The sequence below is a fragment of the Cebus imitator genome, unplaced genomic scaffold (assembly GCF_001604975.1).
Source record: "Cebus imitator isolate Cc_AM_T3 unplaced genomic scaffold, Cebus_imitator-1.0 Scaffold194, whole genome shotgun sequence".
In the NCBI taxonomy this organism is placed as follows: domain Eukaryota; kingdom Metazoa; phylum Chordata; class Mammalia; order Primates; family Cebidae; genus Cebus; species Cebus imitator.
Window position 1 is genome coordinate 1,166,337 of NW_016107509.1, and position 18,980 is coordinate 1,185,316.

Here is an 18,980-nt window from a genome sequence, read left to right on the forward strand (position 1 = left end):
TCAGCTTGCTAGTATTTTGTTGAGGATTGTTGCATCTATGTTTATCGGGGATATTGGTCTAAATTTTTCTTTTTTCATGTATTTGCCAGGTGTTGGTATCAGGATGATGTAGCATCATATATGAATTAGGAAGAAATCCCCCCTCCTTGATGTTTTAGAATATTTTCAGTAGGGTTGGTACCAGGTCTTATTTGTATGTCTGGCAGAATTTGGTTGTGAATCCAAGGCTTTTTTTGTTGGTAGGTTTTTTTTAAATTACTAATTCAATCTCAGGACCTGTTAGTGGTCTATTCAGGTTTTCTCTGTCTTCCTGGATCAATCTTGGTAGCTTGTGTGTTTATAGAAATGTATCCATTTCCTATAGATTTTCTAATTTCTCTGCATAAAGGCTTTCCTAATAGTCTCTGAGGGTCTTTTGTATTTCTGTGGGATCAGTTTACTGTCACCTTTGTCATTTCTGATTGTGATTATTAGCATCTTCTCTCTTTTTTCTTTGTTAATGTAGGTAGTGGTCTATTGATCTTGTTTACTATTTCAAGGAACCAACTTTTGGTTACAGTGATCTTTTTTTCATATTAAACTTTTTATTAAAACTGAGTGCTTACAACATATTTAAAATGTCATGTTCCACAGTCAAATATTTAACAAAAAATATATATGCAATTATATTGGCATACAAATTTAAGAACATAATTAAAACCAAGCTAAATCTCTCTGTGTGTGTGTGTGTGTGTGTGTGTGTGTGTGTGTATCTGTATATCCATACAAATAGACATATCTTCAAATTCATGTCAATGAACCAGAATACCTGAGGTTTCAAGTTGTTGGTTTTCCAGGTAGTATAAAACATTTTTCATCCACTTTATAAAGGACATGGCAGATCCAGAAAGAATAACTTTAGTTGATAAATGCTGTCTCCTAAAGATCAAACAGAAGTCCTCAGCGGGATTAAGGTTTATCTTCAGATGTTTCTTCCAAATGGAGGTTGGTGGTGTACAGAATGGTTCCCACATGGCAAGGTGCTGTTCATAATAGTGATACTTTCCTCAGCCATATCTGTAAATGCTAACTTGATATCATTTTGCGTACTTTGCTGCCATCTTTCCCAATATGCTTTCAGGGCATTATCAGCATATTCCACTTTATCTTCAAGTTTTCCAATCCCCTCTGTAAGCAGATCACTATCTGCCTTTTTATAGGTCAAAGCTTCAACTTTGGAATCCAGTTCTACTTGTATTTGGTCTTTTCTTTCATAACACCCATTAACATTTGGCTATAAAGCATGTACCATGTACAACAGGAAGCAGGGCCTCTGAGAGTCCAGACGTCCATTTTTCAGTGGCCTTACAGCATTTGTCAACAGAGCTGGTAACATCTTTTAGAGTATCAACCAGATCCTCTTCTGACACTGACCACAGAATATGAATTGGACCATATTCTTTTATTTTATCAACATACTCCCTTTCATCCTTGTAAATTCTCTGAGGTATTTTATCTATCAAATTAGTTTTCTGGCTAAATATTTCAATGAAGTTATTCATTTCCATCAACCTCTCTGGGCAGTTTTTAATTCCTCTCCTTGAAGATGCAACAACTCTGTTTTCCCCATCCTGCTTAGCAATCCAGGACCCTGCTTCTTGCGAGAAGAGAGTTCCCAAGCTTGTGCAGTGAGAAAAATATTGAAGTCTTCATTAAATGTTAAAGTTGGATGATCAGCAGTTTGGTTCAAAAATTTATGTAAAGCCTTCCTGAGTATCTCAATGAAGTCATCATTAAAGCGTTCTATCATTCCTTTTTCTATAAACTTTTCTGGGAATGGTGGAATAATTAGAGTAGGGTGTGCTTCTTCAAGTTTTCCCTTCAACCAAAGGAAATCTTGACACCATCTCCTAACTTCAAATTCACTGAAATCAAATTCCCCATGAGCTGTCTTAGTAATAATTCTATACATAATGAAAGTTTCTATTGAAGTAACAGGACTTTCAGGTTCATCAACTGTGATGAAGAGTTCCTTTAAATCTGGTTCATCTTCAAACTTGATTTGGATTATCATTGGTAAAGGGGATGTTGGCATCATAGAACTGAAGGAGTTCACATCCCTTATTGAGACATCATTGCTGAACACCTCCAGGTCATCCTTGTCCTCATCCAGATCCAACACCTCCGTCTGTAGCAGGGTGGAAGAGCTGCTGCTGCCTGGGAATGGGGCACCGAGAGGCCCGAGGAGTGTGCCTGAGATACCCGGCGCTTGCTCTCCTACGTTGATCTTTTGTATGGATTTTCACATCTCCATGTCATTGAGTTCTCTGATTTTAGTTATTTCTTTTCTTATGCTAGATTTGGGGTTGATTTGTCTTCTTTTTTCTAGTTTATTTAGGTGCAATGTTAGATTGTTAATTTCAGATCTTTCTAGCTTCTTGACTTAGATGTTTGGCCCTATAAACTTTACTCTGAACACTGTTTTAGCTGCACCCCAATGATTTTGATATGTTGCGTCTCTACTTTTATTGATTTCAAATAATTTTTTGATTTGTGTCTTGATTTCATTGTACACTCAAAAATGATACAGTACCAAGTTGCTTAATATCCATGCAATTGTGTGGTTTTGAGAGATCTTCCTGGTATTAATTTCAATTTTTATTGCCCTGTGGTCCTAAAATGTGCTTAGTATGACTTTGAAATTTTTTAATTTTTTGAGAATTGCTTTATGGTTCGGCACATGGTCAAACTTAGAATATGTTCCATGTGCAGATGAGAAGAATGTATGTTCCGTAGCTGTTGGGTGGAGTAGTCTGTAGATGTCTATTAGGTCCAATTGGTTGAGTGTCAAGTTTAAGTCCAGAATTTTTTCGTAGTTTTCTGCCACATGCTTTGTCTACATTGTCAGGTGTTGAATTCTCCCACTACTACTGTGTGGCTCTCCAAGCCTTTTCATAGGTCAGGAACTTGTTTTATGAATCTGGGTGCTCCACTGGTGGATACATACATATTTAGAATAATTAAGTCTTCTTTTTCAATTGAACCCTTTATTATTATGTAATGTATTTCTTTGTCCTCTTGACTATTGTTAGTTTAAAGTCTGTTTCATCTGATGTAAGAATAGCGACTCCTACTTTCTTTTGTTTTCCATTTGCATGATAGATCTTTCTCCAGCCCTTTACTTTGAGCCTGTGGGCGTCATTACATATGAGGTGGGTCTCTTGAAGATGAAAGATAATTGGATGCTATCTAACTTGCTACTCTATGCCTTTTAAGTGGGCATAGAGTAATATTATTCAAGGTTAATATTGATGTGTGAGATTTTGATACTGTCATCATGTTGTTAGCTGGTTGTTTTGTACACTTCACTGTGTAGTTGTTTTATAGTGCTTATGGACTATCAGCTTAAGTGTGTTTTTGTGGTAGCAGGTATTCTTTTTTTTTCCATGCTTAACCTCTTGCAATTCTGGTCTAGTAGTAAGACTTTATTTATCCTTTGTTTATGAAGCTTAGTTTGGCAGGATACAAAATTCTTGGTTGGAAATTCTTTTCTTTAAGGATCCTGAAATTAGGCCCCCAATCCTATCTGATTGTAAGGTTTCTGCTGAAAGGTCCACTGCTAGCCCGATAGTTCCCTTTGTAAGTGACCTGACCCTTCTCTCTAGCTGCCTTTAGGATTTTTTTCTTTCATGTTGATCTTGTGTCTTGGGGCTGGTCATCTTGTACAGTATCTCACAGTGGTTCTCTGTACTTCTTGTATTTGCAATCTCTCTAGTGATATTGGGGACATTTTTGTGGATACATCCTCAAATATGTTTTCCAAGTTGTTTACTCTCTCTTATTCCTTCTCAGGAATGCCAATGAGTCATAGGTTTGGTCTCTACAATATCCCATATTTCTTGGGCATTTTGTTCATTTTCTTAAATTCTTGTCTTTTTTAAATTTTTGTCTGGTTGATTTGAAGAAATGATCTTCATGCTCTGAGATTCTTCAGCTTGGTCTGTTCTGCTGTTAATGTTTCTAAAGTTATTATGGAATTCTTGTGGTGAATTTTTTAATTCCAGAAGTTCTATTTGGTTCTTTCCTAAAATGGCTACTTCATCTTTCAACTATTGTATTGTTTTACCAGATTCCTTGAATTCCTTGGATTGGGTTTCAACTTTCTCCTGAACCTTAATGAGCTTCCTTGCCGTTCAGATTCTGAATTCTATGTCTGTCATTTCAGTCATTTCACTGTGGTTAGGAACTATTGCTGGAGAGCTGGTACACTTGTTTGGAGGTAAGGGAATGCTGTAACTTTTTGTATTGTCAGAGTTCTTATGCTGATTCTTTTTCAGCTAACAGGGCTGGCATTCCTCTTCTTGGATTTGCTGTTTTTGGATGTTGTTTTTATGTATTTCATTTCCCTTGAGGGTTTAACTGTGATATAAATTGAGTATAGTCAATAGGCTTTATTTCTGAATGTTTTCAGAGAGCCAGGGCTCTGTGCAAGATCTTTATTTGTGGCTAGATTCTTGACCTGGGTTTCACAGGTAATGTATATTGGAAGAGTATTTTTGGTGTTGTAACTTGGGCTGTCATCTAGTAGATGGTGCTTAAGAGTAATAGCCAACAGATAGGCTTTTATTTAGCAAGGTACTTCTTTTGTATTTTAGTGGGTTCACTGCAGTGCTCTGTGGTAGGGTGGGGAGAGAGATGACTTCCTCACCAGGTCCATTCCTCCACCTTAGGGGAGCCCCCTCCTAATACTGGCACCATGCCAATGTTGCCTTTGTTAGGTGTTCCGGGCCGCAGGGCTCCTTCAGGCAGAGGCTTTGGTTTCCAGACAGGCCTCACCTTTCCCAGACTGTCACTTTGGAAGGAGGCATACCCCACACCTGCACCTCCCAGGAACCCGCTTCTTGCTTTTCTGAGTGTTGTGAGTGTGCGGGTTCCTATCCTGTTCAATCACTGGCCACAGATTTCAGCCTGCCACTTCTGAGCTACGTGCTGCAACCCAGGGGCACTGGGATCTGGCCTACAGCTTTGTCCTCAGGGTTGGGCACTGGTTGTGCTGGGAGAGCTGGAGTGCTCTCAGGCTGTGGGGAAAGCACTCTGGCTGGGCAGTAGAGGCCGTGCTGTGTACCTGCTTTTGCAGGAATAGCCAGGCAGGGGTCTTGGGAGGTGCTGGTGGACAAAGGAGCATGCAGAACAGATGTGCCCCAGTCCCATAGGAGAGATGGCCCTACTCTCTCCTGGCCCAGCAACCAGCCAAGGTTAGAGCTACTCAGAGGAAGATGGAGAGTCTTGTGAGATGGGCGCCTGTGGCCACATTTTGCTGCAGCTGCCCCATGCGCACAACCTCCTGGGCTCTGCACAGCCCGGAGCACTGTTTCTGCCTACTCTCTAGGCAGTTTCCCTTGACAATTCAAATGTCTGTGGGGGTCATAGGATCTGTTGTAGCTAAGATTTGAGAGGTCGGCGGTGAGAGTGTGTTGCCCCCCCATCACTTCATTCATCCCTTCCTTACGAGCTGTTCGGGGCTGGGAACCAGTCCCAGTGCTCTGCAGTCCTGTGCAGGGTTCCAAGCTTCCTCCCTCTTCAGCCTCAGTGTCTGCCTCACCTTACTCTCAGTGTTTTCTCTCCAAAGATCTGTCCTAAGGATGTTGGTTTGCTCAATATTTTGGTCTCTCTCATTGGGAGATGCTCTCTGGCTGTATCTGTTGGCCATCTTGTCACCTCCATCCAATATGTTTTGTTTCTGTTTTTTTGTTTTGTTTTGTTTTGTTTTATTTTTTTTTCCTGAGACGGAGTTTCACTCTTGTCACCCAGGCTGGAGTACAAAGGCACGATCTCCAGTCACTGCCACCTCCACCTCCTAGGTTTAAGCGATTCTCCAGTCTCAGCCACCCAAGTAATTGGAATTACAGGCACCCGCCACCATGTCCTGCTAATTTTTTTTTATTTTTAGTAGAGATGGGGTTTCATCATGTTGGCCAGGCTGGCCTTGAACTCCTCACCAAGGCAGTGATCCACCCGCCTTGGCCTCCCAGAGATTATAGGCGTAAGCCACCATGCCCGGCCCATCCAATATTTTTAAATGATAAAATATATTCTCAATTCCCCTTCTTTTCCCCCTCCTTCTCTCTTTAAAGTTATAATTCTTATGCTGGTCCCTGCAGCCACTCACCTGGAGAAGAAGGCTTGTTTAAAATGCCAAATTGGCCAGGTACAGTGGCTCACGCCTGTAATTCCAACACTTTGGGAGGCCGAGATGGGTGGATCACTTGAGGCCAGGAGTTCGAGACCAGCCTTGCCAATGTGGTGAAACCCCATCTCTACTAAAAATACAAAAAGTAGCCAGATGTGGTGGCAGGTGCCTGTAATCCCAGCTACTACAAAGGCTGAGGCACAAGAATTGCTTGAGCCTGGGAGGCAGAGGTCGCAGTGAGCCAAGATCATGCCACTGCATTCCAGCCTCTGCAACAGAGTGAAACCCTGTCTCAAAAATAAAATAAAATGCCAAATTGACTTAGGTAAGTAAGCAGAACACAGTCAGATGGGAAAGAACTTCATTTCCTTTCTATCATTCCATATGAATCAGTCAAAAACTTGCTGGGAGAGTAAATTCAGTTTTGCCATAAAAGGAGCCCATTAATGACTTATCTTTCTCCTCTTTGTAACCCTGTATTTCTTTCTGCTGAGTCCTCCATCAAAGCTCTGCATAATGGGGTGGGTCGATTTATGAGGCTTCCTCCAGCCTTTATTCCATTTTAATTTTCACTTACTTTATTATTTCCCCTGGTGGATGCCAGTGTTAGTATTTGACCCATACAAGGGGTGTTCAGCCAAAGACAGTCCTCAGTCAAACTGTGGCCTGAGACAGATGGTGAGGACACTTGGTGCTTTGGGGCAGTCAGATTACATTTCCAAGGTGTTCTCGTGTAACAGCTGTGTGCCTTTGATCAAAACATTGAGAAACAAACTCTCTTGTCTCCCCTAGCACAAAAACAACCAGGCCCCTGTTTTCCTGGATCAAAGAGAGACATGCCAGCTACCCTATAGGACTTCATATGTATTAAATACCAACATTCTCAGAAAAGTTGCAGAGATCCAGGATGACAGGAGTCAGTACGGAAAGAGGAAATCTGCAGGAGGTGAGGGGGGGCTCTACCAGGGCGGATTGCCTTTGTGTCTGTTGCACCCTCAGCACCTACAACAGTACTTGGAGCAATGTAGGTGCTCAATAAATATTTTTTAATTATTAAATAAATGAGTTGTTTCTCTGTCTGGCATGCCCTTTACTCAGATTGACACATTCATTCCTGCTTTTTTTTTTTTTTTTTTTGAGACGGAGTTTTACTCACGTTACCCAGGCTGGAGTGCAATGGCGCGATCTCGGCTCACCGCAGCCTCCGCCTCCTGGGTTCAGGCAATTCTCCTGCCTCAGCCTCCTGAGTAGCTGGGATTACAGGCACGCACCACCATGCCCAGCTAATTTTTTGTATTTTTAGTAGAGACGGGGTTTCACCATGTTGACCAGGATGGTCTCGATCTCTTGACCTCGTGATCCACCCGCCTCAGCCTCCCAAAATGCTGGGATTACAGGTTTGAGCCACTGCGCCCGGCCTTAATTTTTGTATTTTTAGTAGAGACGGGGTTTGCCACATTGGCCAGGCTGGTCTCGAACCCCTGAACTCGGGTGATCTAGCCTCGGCCTCCCAAAGTGCTAGAATTATAGGCCTGAGCCACTGTTCCTGGCCCATTCCTGCTCATTTTTGAAAATCCAGCTCCTCTCTTTCTCACAGTGCTGGCTTTGACCTGTCCAAACAATTCTCTCTCCATCAAGCTGTACTTTTGAACAGATTTTGTTGCTCGTTCTTATAACACAGCATTGCAGTTACTTGATTGTATGACCCTCCTTTCTTCAAGACCTTTAATTCCTTCATAGCTAAGAACATATCTTATTCATCTCTGCACCAGTGCTGCCTAGCATAGTTCCTGCATCCAACAGGATTTGAGCACGCTATGTTCCCAGCACTAAAACAGGCTCTAGGGATACAGCAGTGACCAAGACATGAGCTCTCCCTATACCCCAAGCTTAAATTTTATTAAGGATTGTGGACAATTAAAACGACTGAGTAAGTGTACTTGTGGAGGTGGTGAGGACACCATGGAAGCACACAGGAAGGACACCACGGCCTAAAATTTGATGGACCAGGAAAAGCCTCCTAGAGGATGCTTACCAGAAAATAAAGAATATCCAAATAATAAATAGAAGTTAGCCAGTAAAGGGGGAAGGAGTGTTCCAAGAAGAATAGAAGAAAGGAGACAGAAGGGAGAAACAGATGAAAGGAAAGCAGGGACGGATGGGAGAAGTGACGAAGAGAGGAAGGCAGGGACATTGCATTCTCTTACTTGCCTTGTAATATTTCTTCCAGGAGGTGGCCTTACCAAGAGCCCCATAAGTGCTAGAGGCCACCTGCTACCCCATCTTACTTGGAGGATCTGTTTTTACGCCCAGCCACAGAATCACAGGCTATTGTAGAGCTGAAAGGGGCTGTTCATACCTTGTTCCATCCCTCTTATTCTACAAATATGAACAATGAAGCCCACAGAGGTTAATAATAACAGTATTTTGCTTTTATCTGTTATCTTGCAAAGCATTTTTACCCCTCTCCAGTTTGCATCCAACAGCTCTGTGAAGCAGCACTATTCTTTTTTACATATCAGGAGACTGAGGTTTAAATGGGATTAGTGGTAGAGCAGGAAGCCAGGTCTCTACCAAGGGCACACCACGAGGAGTGGAGCCAGCAGGAGATGACTCCTCATCCCAACCCCTTCCAGAAGGCAAGAAGAGCACTCGGACACCTGATAAGGACTGGCCATGCTAATTACTCACAGCAGGTCCCAATTAAAAGAACACTTGTGCTAAATGCTTTATTTGCCAATAGCCTGAAGATCGCTGGAATGATTGGCGTTTACTGGTCTTGCCTTCTCTTGGTGTCAGGTTGTAGGTCAGTCCTGTTACAAATAAAAAGAGTTTCCATTTTTGACTATATAAAAATGTGAAATGTCTGTAAAGCAGGACTCTACAAGCCAAGTTAAAAGATAAGCCATACAATAACAAATGCTGGCAAGGATGTGGAGAAAAGGGAATTCTCGTACACTCTTGGTGGGAATGTAAATTAGTACAATCATTACGAAAAACAGTTTAGAAGTCCCTCAAAAAACTAGAGCTACCACATAATCCAGCAAACCTCCTCCTAGGTATATACCCAAAAGATAGGAAATCAGTATATCAGAGAGACATCTGCTCTCCCATATTTATTTCAGTGCTGTTCACAATAGCCAAGATTTCAAAGCAGCCTAAGTGTCCATCAACAGATGAGCTGATAAAGGAAATGTGGTACTATAGCTAATAGAGTACTATTCAGCTACAAAAAAGGCTGCCATCCTGTCATATGCAACAGCTGAGATGGAACTGGAGGTCATTATGTTAAGTGAAGTAAGTCAGACACAGAACCATAAACATCATCTGTTCTCACTTGTCTGTAGGAGCTAAAAATTAAACAATTGAATTCATGGAGACAGAGAGTAGAAAGATGGTTACTGCAGCCTGGGAAGGGTAGTGGTGGGGTGGGGAGGGGGTGGAGACCTCAAAAAAAGTAGTTAGAAAGAATAAATTAGAGGCCAGTCATGGTAGTTCACACCTGTAATCTCAGCACTTTGGAAAGCACAGGCTGGTGAATCACTTAAGGTCAGGAGTTTGAGACCAGCCTTGCCAATGCAGTAAAAACCCCATCTCTACTAAATACACAAAAATTAGCTAGGAGTGGTGGTGCACACTTGCAATCCCAGCTACTCAGGAGGCTGAGGCATGAGAATCGCTTGAACCCAGAAGGCAGAGATTACAGTGAGCCAGGATTGCACCACTGCACTCCAGCCTGGGCAACAGAGTGAGATCCTTCTCAAGAAAAAGGAAAAAAAAAGAAAGAATAAGAGCTAGCATTTGCTTGCGCAACAGGGTGACTATAGTAAAACAAATTAATTATAAATTTTAAAAGAGTTATAGTCGGAATATTTGAAACACAAAGGATAAATGGTTGAGTGATGGATATCCTTATTTACCCTGATATTAGTATTACACATTGCATGCCTGTTTCAAAATACCTCATGCCACCCCTAAATATATATACCTCCTAGGTACCCACAAAAATTAAAAATTTAAAATTTTAAAAAGTTTGAAAAAAGCCATAGACTGGGGAAATATTAACTATTTATAAAAACCATCAAAGAAATAATATCCACAGCTCAAGGAATTCCTAAAGGCAATAAGAAAGAGACTAATAACCCAACAGAAAAATGGGGAAAGGATATAAACAGGCAACTCAAAAAAAAAAAGAAAAAGAAAACATGAAAAATATTCCCCATTAATCAAGATGCACCATAAAACAATAAGACAAACTTTCACCTCAATTAGTTTTATAAAAGTTTAATAAGAAGTGTTGATGAAGATGGGACAGTGCTATCTAGGGAAGGAACCAGGCAAGATCTAATGACACTGAAAATGCTCTATACTCAGCAATGAATTTTACTTCTAGATACATACACCCGTACATAGTAACATATGTAACTAATATATGTGATTTATGTATGTATGTTAAAGAAACTCTCTCATGTATGTACAGAAGTATGTGCAAGGAAGTTTACTGAGGTATTATTTGCTACCACAACAAAAAAAAAATAGCAAATTTCAAGATGTTATAGACTATGTTACCATTTCTATAAATTAAAAATATTTATTAGTACATATATATGGAACGGAAGTGTCAAGGCACTAAATCCATTGTCATGGTTAACTCTAGGAAGGAGAGGAATAAGATAAGAAAGGGAAATATAGCCAGCCTGGCCAACATGGTGAAACCCCATCTCTACTGAAAATACAAAAAGAAGCCAGGCGTGGTGGCGGGTGCCTATAATCCTAGCTACTCAGGAGTCTGAGGCACGAGAACCTGGGAGGCAGAGGTTGTAGTGAGCCAAGATCACGCCACTGCACTCCAGCCTGGGCAACAGAGTGAGACTTTGTCTCAAAAAAAAAAAAAAACAAAAACAAAAAAGCAGAAAGGGAAATATAGGGACTTCAAATTCGTTAAGGGTTCTTTCTTAAAAATAAATATTTTCAGGCCGGGCATGGTAGCTCACACTTATGCTTATGCCAAAACTACTTACTTATTTTTGTTTTTGTTTGTTTAGATATGGGGTCTCCTGGCTTCAAGTGATCCTGCCCCAGCCTCCCAGAGTGCTAGGATTTTACGTACTAGCCACCGTGCCCAGTCCAAAATTACTTTTCAAAACATTTTTTTAATAAGCCTGACTTTTCACATGGAAAATTCAAATACTTATCCTTTCACCCCAAACTTAATTCCACCAGTTTCCTCATCTGTTAATTTAAAAAGGGCAGATTAGATTACTTCTAAGATCCTTCCAGTCCTGACCCTCTAGTCTCTTATGAAATCTCAAAGGCTTTGAAGAGATTACAGATGAGTGACCTTTTGTTCAAGTAAGTTCTGGAAGGAGCTAAGAATGCACTGTCAGCTGTTATAAGGGAAAGAAGCCTTGGAACCTTTTTTTAAACCATGAAAGCTGCTTCTTTTCACGTAGCCTCACCCCAGAGGCATTCCCCAATTAGTGTCCTAGCTATTTATATTCTGGGAACCCTATCTAAATTTAGCTTCCACACAAAACTTTGTACTGTGATGGGATCTGGACACTCTGGTACTGTTTTCCTCCCCCTACCCCAAGTGAAAAGCCTTTCCACAAAACTTGGTTGTCATTAATTATTGTGTAGAACATTAGGCTTAGAAGTTTGGTGGCCATATATTGAACTTAATAGTAGAACTTGTAATCTGTCACAGTTCTGATGATGTGACAGATTATTTTGCATTCAGGATGGTCCCAGCAAAATCCTTGTCTTGTGGGAAGCCGAAGGAGCCAGTTAACAGGTTAAATAAAAGACTTGTGGCAGATTCAATTATTTTTGTTTTTGTTTCTTTAGAGATGAGAGTCTCACTATGTTGCCCAGTATAGCCTCAAACTCTGGGGCTCAAGTAATTCTCCCACCTCAGCCTCCACAGTGCTGGAACTACAGGTGCATGCTAATATACCTGCTAGAACCAGTGATTTTATACACAGTCAGGCAGTCTTTCTAGTGCACACAGGCCCTTCCTAAGGAATCTACCTGGACTCTCATCTAACAAAAAGAGAAGTGAAGAAACTTCAGCAAAAAGACTAATAATGAACATTTAATAGATTTAGTTGTAAAATAAAGAACAAAAGATTGGGGAAAAGGTAGAAGAATAGTATGTGAACAAGATAGAAATGACGCAACAAAGATGATGGGAGGAGAAGAGATAAAGGAGAAAATAGAAAAAGATTCTGGAAAAGGATCCCATCTTAAACTAAAAGTATACAGTTAGTTTATAAATGGTGAACTAGAGATGCTAGAAAAGCTTTTAAACAAAGATACCCATTAAAACTCATAGAACCAACTTTCCTAAATACCAAAAGAAATGTTTTTAAAATGGTAGAGAAACATAGTAAATACAATACACACAATAATTAGAGTATTAAATAAATACCAACATTGAAGAGTGATTCCATGATATATTGTTAAGTGAAAAAAGTAAAATGCTAAAGAGTATAGGTAGCATGCCACTTTCTGTAACAAAAAAAAAAAAAAAAGAATACAAGAAATACGCATGTATCTATTTCATTTCTTGCAAAAAGAAACATAGGAAGGGTAACCAGAAAACAATGAGATTACCAGATACAAGGAGAGAAATTAGGAGGATGAATAGGAGGAAGAGTGATGCTTCTCTGAGGGTAGATTTTGCTTTTGAAAGTATGTGAATATATTCCACACATTCAAATGATAAAATGGAATTAAGAAGAAGTGGCCATGCGCAGTGGCTCACACCTATAATCCTAGAACTTTGGGAGCCTGAGGCAGGAGGATCAGTTGAGGCCAGGAGTTCAAGACCAGCCTGTCTCTACTAAAAATACAAGAATTAGTTAGGCATGGTGGTGTGTGTCTGTAGACCCAGCTACTCAGAGAAATTGCTTGAACCCAGGAGGTGGAAGCTACAACGTGAGCCAAAATCATGCCACTGCATTCCAGCTTGGGTGACAGCAAGACTCTGTCTAAAAAATAAAAAAAAAAAGAAAATTAAAAAATTATAAAGGAGGAGTAAGGACTTAAAACTGAGTACAGACAGAAAACTCAAGTGTATTTCACATTAGTAGCATAACCACAGTAAAAGGCAGGGAGGCTAATGAGGAACTTTTGGACTCAACACTTTGACGATAACCCTCCTAGTAAAGATCAGACAAATCCTGATCTTTTTTTTGTTTGTTTTTAATTTGCTACTGCCTCTCCAGAGTTTTATATACCTTTTATAAAAACTTTTATTTTAGGTTTAGGGTACATGTGCAGGTTTGTTATATAGTTAAATTGCATGTCATGGGGTTTGTTGTACAGATTATTTCATCACCCAGATAATAAGCATATCACCTGATGGGTAGATTTTCCATCCTCACCCTCCTCCCACCCTGCACTCTCAAGTAGGCCCCAGTGTCTATTGTTCCCTTTTTTTGTGTCCCTTTTTTAGTAGAGACAGGGTTTTACTATGTTGGCCAGGCTGGCCTTGAACTCCTGATCTCAAATGATCCAACCACCTCAGCCTCCCAAAGTGCTGGGATTACAGGCATTAGCCACCATGCCCAGTGGAACATGGCTTCTGACATGAAAAAAATTAACATGGATCCACACTTCACATGAAGGTAAATTCCAGATGGATTAAATAACTATATGATTATGTGTCCATGTGTACAAAATGTTTTGCTCCCACTTAAAAGTGAGAACATGCAGCATTCGGTCTTCTGTTTCTGCATTAGCATGCTTAGGATAATGGCCTCTAGCTTCACCTATGTTGCTGCAAAGAACATGATCTCATTTTTTTCATGGCTTCATAGTGAAAAGGGAAAAGTTCCCTTGTCCCCCTCCCAGGGCATGCAGTGGGGGAGTGGCTCGCTTCTTCACTGCCCCCATGCCCAAACCTCTAGGGAAGCATGCAGACGGGCAGGCTGTGGGACTGTGACCCCGTGGCGGTGTGTAGAGGTGAATGTTTACAGCCGAAGCCCCAGTGGGTGTGTGTTACAGGGTGCTAGTTTAGCCGTCCATAGGTGGCTTGTGTTAGTTCAGGTAGACCCCACCTTATCACAAGGACAGAGGCCTTTCTGTATCCCGGAGTTCTCGCCTTGGTGTACTGGAAGAATCTGATTGCATGTGGGTGTGGAGAATCAGGGCAAGGTTTTGTTGAGTGGAAGTAGCTCTCAGCAGATGGGGGAGCAGGAAGAGAGATGGTTTTCCCCTGGAGTCTGGCGGTTCAACAGCCCAGGCTCTCCTCCTCCTCGCCCTGGCCAAGCTCCACGTCAGTCTGCAGGTCAATGGCCTGCCAACCTGCCTGTGTCTGTCGGTGTGCCCTTCTGCTGGTATGCTCCCCTTGAGTCCTCTCGCCATCCAGCCGCTTGTGTCTCTGCCCACTAGGGTCTCAGGGATTTTATAGGCACAGGATGGGGGCATGGCAGGCCATGGTGGTCTTGGGAAATGCAAGCTTTGGGCGGGAAAACAGAAATGCCTGTCCTCACCTGAGTCCCTGAGCACAGGTTTGGGGATGAAGCCCTAGCCAGGGACCACACCCTCCTCTGCCCAGCACTTCCTGCCCCCCTCCTGTATCAATAGTATTCCATAGTGCATATGTACCACATTTTCTTTATCTAGTCTACTGCTGATGGGCATTTAGGTGATTCCATGTCTTTGCTGTTGTGAACAGTGCTGCAGTGAACACACACGTGCATGTGCCTTTATGGTAGGACAATTTGGATTCCTTTAGGCATATACCCAGTAATGGGATTGCTGGGTTGAATGGTAGTTCTGTTTTAAGTTATTTGCTGAGTTCTTTAATAGATTTGTTTTTCACAGTGGTGTGGATGTAACGATTCTGAATCTATTTTATATTTATTGTAGGATTAAGTGAGTAAATATGTTTATGTTTAAGAAAGCCAGGGTTCTCACTGTGGAAGAGAGGAAGGAGGTACAATTATGGAATGGAGAGAAGAAAAGAAGATCTCTGTGGGGTTGTTGAATTGGCACAGGAGGTCTCAGTATGAACTCATGATTTCTAAAACAAACACACACGTCAATAGTGATGAATGTCTCTAATGCTCAGATCTGAGTCAGTTTATAATAGAAATGCCATCATCTAACTAGAGGGAAAGATGATGTTGCAAAACGTGGCTTTTTTTTTTTTTTTGAGACGGAATCTCGCTCTGTCACCCAGACTGGAGTGCAGTGACATGATCTCGGCTCACTGCAACTTCTGCCTGTCGGGTTCAAGCAATTCTCCGGCCTCAGCTTCCCAAATAGCTGGAATTACAGGTGCCTGCCACCACGCCTGGCTAATTTTTGTATTTTTAGTAGAGACAGGGTTTCACCATGTTGGCCAGGCTGGTCTCTAACTCCTTACCTCAAATGATCCACCCAAAGTGCTGGGATTACAGGAATGAACCACCATGTCCAGTGGAACATGGCTTCTGACATGAAAAAAATTAACATGGATCCACACTTCACATCATAAATGCAGGTAAATTCCAGATGGATTAAACAACTATATGTAAAAGGTAAATCCTTAAAGCAAGAATAAATAAATAAGAAAATATTGAAAATATCTTATAAACTCAGTGAAGGATTTTTTAAACAAAACCCAGAAGGCAAATCTGTAAGGAGAAAAGTTGATGAGATTTGACTACATCAAAATCAGAAATTTCTGTTCAACAAATCATGCCATACCAGCAAATGGTCAGTGACAAATTAGAATATGTTTGTGACATATAAAACCATAAGAAGTTAATCTTGGGGTATACCAGGGTCACCTGAAAACATGCAAGAAAAAGCAAGGACATTCCATTTTTTTCAAAGGTAAATAATTTTAATAGGTGCTTCACAAAATAGAAAAACCAAATGATAAGCAGTTATATGTTCAAGCCAAGGTCTTTCTCTTCCCCCAGCACATTTCAAATTTCTTTTATTTTCTTTTTTTTTACACTTAATCTTTTTATTTTTAAATTTTCATAATGAAATTAATATATTCAATAACTATTATTGAAGTTTGCCTAAAATGCCGAAATATTTTATCAACCATCTTTCATTATTAAGGTTTAATTTTGTGAGGTCGTGATAGATACAGTTTCAAAGATAACTAGCAAATATAATCTAAATATTTTGCCAAAATACATAGCAGGTAAAAAAATGTACTTTCAAAAATCAATAATATGTATGATTTGATTTAAAAGTGAACATCTTAATTGGTACAAAATGTCATTATTTTTATTTTTAAGTTCAGCAGTAGATAATCAGGATGTGCAGCTTTGTTACATGGGTAAATGTGCGTCATGGGGGTTTGTTGTACAGATTATTTCATAAGCCAAGTATTAAGCCTAGTGCCCGTTAGTTATTTTTCCTGATCCTCTCCTTCCTCCCAGCATCTGCTCTCTGGTAAGCCCCACTGTGTGTCGTTCTCCTCTATGTGTCCATGTGTTCTCATCATTTAGCTCCTGCTTATAAGTGAGAACATGCAGTATTTGATTTTCTGTACCTGCGTTAGCTTGCTAAGGATGATGGCCTCCAGTTCCATCCATGTCCCTGCAAAGGACATGATCTCATTCCTTTTTATGGCTGCATAGTATTCTGTGGACTATTCACCAAATTTCTTACCCTGGCCATTGAGTCTGTATCAGCCATTGCTTCAGTGTTGAATGCTTCCTGTGGCTGCCTCCTCCTTGCTATTCAGGTCTCAGTTGAAATGCCATCTCTTCAAAGAGTGCTTTCTATCCATCCCCACATAAAGTAGCCATCCCACTTCCTGCCCCAGCATTCTCTATGACATCATGCTCTTTTATATTCATTGAACATTATTCAGTATCATGTTCTTCTATATCTGTCAATGTATTCATCTCTCACCAGAAAGTTAGACTCACAAAATAGGAAATGTATTTGTCTTGTTCAACCTTGCATGCCCAGTGCTTGACACATAGTTGGAGTTCAACAAATATTTGTGAAATTAATGAACAAATTAATATGTAAAAAGGACCATACAATCCCTGTTGCTGGCATGATGTGCTTTCCAGACAAAGATGTTCAATCATAATCAAGTGACTAATTAATGGAATCTTGCTAAGCAGTGCCAACCATCAGATGGAGAACTGGACAAGATGACCATTTAATATTCTCTTTCTAAAAATAATATCTAATGAGTCAAAGGAACACAGTTCCCTTGGATACCTTGTTTTGACCACAGTGCCTGGGGCTCAGTATTTGAGTCAAATAGATTAAGCCACTTGAAACTCAACCCTCTTTAGGACTATACACATCACCCAGAGGGGCTCTGGTATGCATTCCATCAACAGGAGATGGTGGTTTGTACTGAATATTCCAGCAGGCAAAAATATTCTACCCATGAATCTCTGTGACTCAAGGTCATTGACAGTTGCTTCCCATTTTAAAGCCTGTGAAATGACAGTCACTACACAATAACGGAAAACTACATTTTGCTAACCAGGTCCCATGTGAGAAAATCCAGTGAGTTTCTTATGCCTTCTCCCCGGAGGGAGCAAAATGTCATAGGTACCACATCTGCCATTTCACTTAAGGCATAGAGGCTCTGATTTAACAGAGTGCTGAATTTATTTCAACAGAGTGCTTACATGCTTAGAAAATCTATCATTCAGCTTCTTAGCATGCCATGAGATTTCTAATGATTCAATTATGTAGCCTTCTCTTGCCCAGTGTAAGATGAGCCTAGTCCCTGTGGATTTGCAGGGATTTCTGTTTATGAGGTTTTGTTTTGTGGGGTTCTACCTTAGGTGAATAATTAAGCATGATCCTAATTCTTAACACATTATCATCATCAGGCCATGCAAAACATCTCTCTTGCTTTATCGCTTTAATTTTTGCCTTTATCCCTTACTCCTACATCACTAACTCTGATGCATGTTATACAATGTCCTGAAATAAGCATATAGCCTCACGAAAATTGTGATGTTGACCGTGTATGTACTTCTAATATAATTTCAATATGCTTCTTAGGTTTGTCACTTCATTGCCATGTTTAAGACATATGCATTCCTGCATCAATATCTACTTCAAAGCTTCTAACTGTTTCAGTCTTTATCTACTGTTTTTGTTTGGTTTGGTTTTTTGAGATGGAGTCTCGCTCTGTCACCCAGGCTGGAGTGCAATGGCGCAGTCTTGGTTCACTGCAACCTCCGCCTCTTGGATTCAAGCAATTCTCCCTCCTCAGCCTCCTGAGTAGCTGGGACTACAGGCACCCGCCATTATACCTGGCTAATTTTTGTATTTTCGTAGAGATGGGGTTTCACCATGTTAGCCAGGCTGATCTTGAACTCCTGACCTCGGGCGATAACACCCACCTTGGCCTCCCAAAGTGCTGGAATTACAGGCATGAACCAACACACCCGGCGTGCTATGTTTTAATTACCCATTCTCTTAAGCAGTTATTAATGCTGTTGTCAACAGAATCTTATTTTCTATATTATTTCAAGTTTGCTGTTAGTAGCTGAGAGAGAAACAGTGTTGATTTTTATAAATTGACCTTGTCTCCAGCAAATTTGCCAAGTATTTTTATTTGTTATATATTTGGGCCAGGCATGGTGGCTCATGTCTGAAATCCCAGCACATGGGGAGACCAAGGCAGGAGGATGGTTTGAATCTAGGAGTTTGAGACCAGCCTGGACAACAAAGCAAGACTTCGTCTCTATAAAAATTGTAAATATTTAAAAATAAAAAATAATATATTTAGATGTTGAACAGTTTTTTTTTTTTTTTTTTTTTTTTTTTTTTTTTGGTTTTTTTTTTTTTTTTTTTTTTTTTTTTTTTAGAGGCA

General features: G+C 40.5%; 1 pseudogene; it reads right to left on the reverse strand.

Annotated features, from left to right (window-relative positions):
• Positions 1–948: 948 nt before the first annotated feature.
• LOC108316891 lies at positions 949–16,819 on the reverse strand (annotated as a pseudogene).
• Between the last annotated feature and the right edge of the window lie 2,161 nt (positions 16,820–18,980).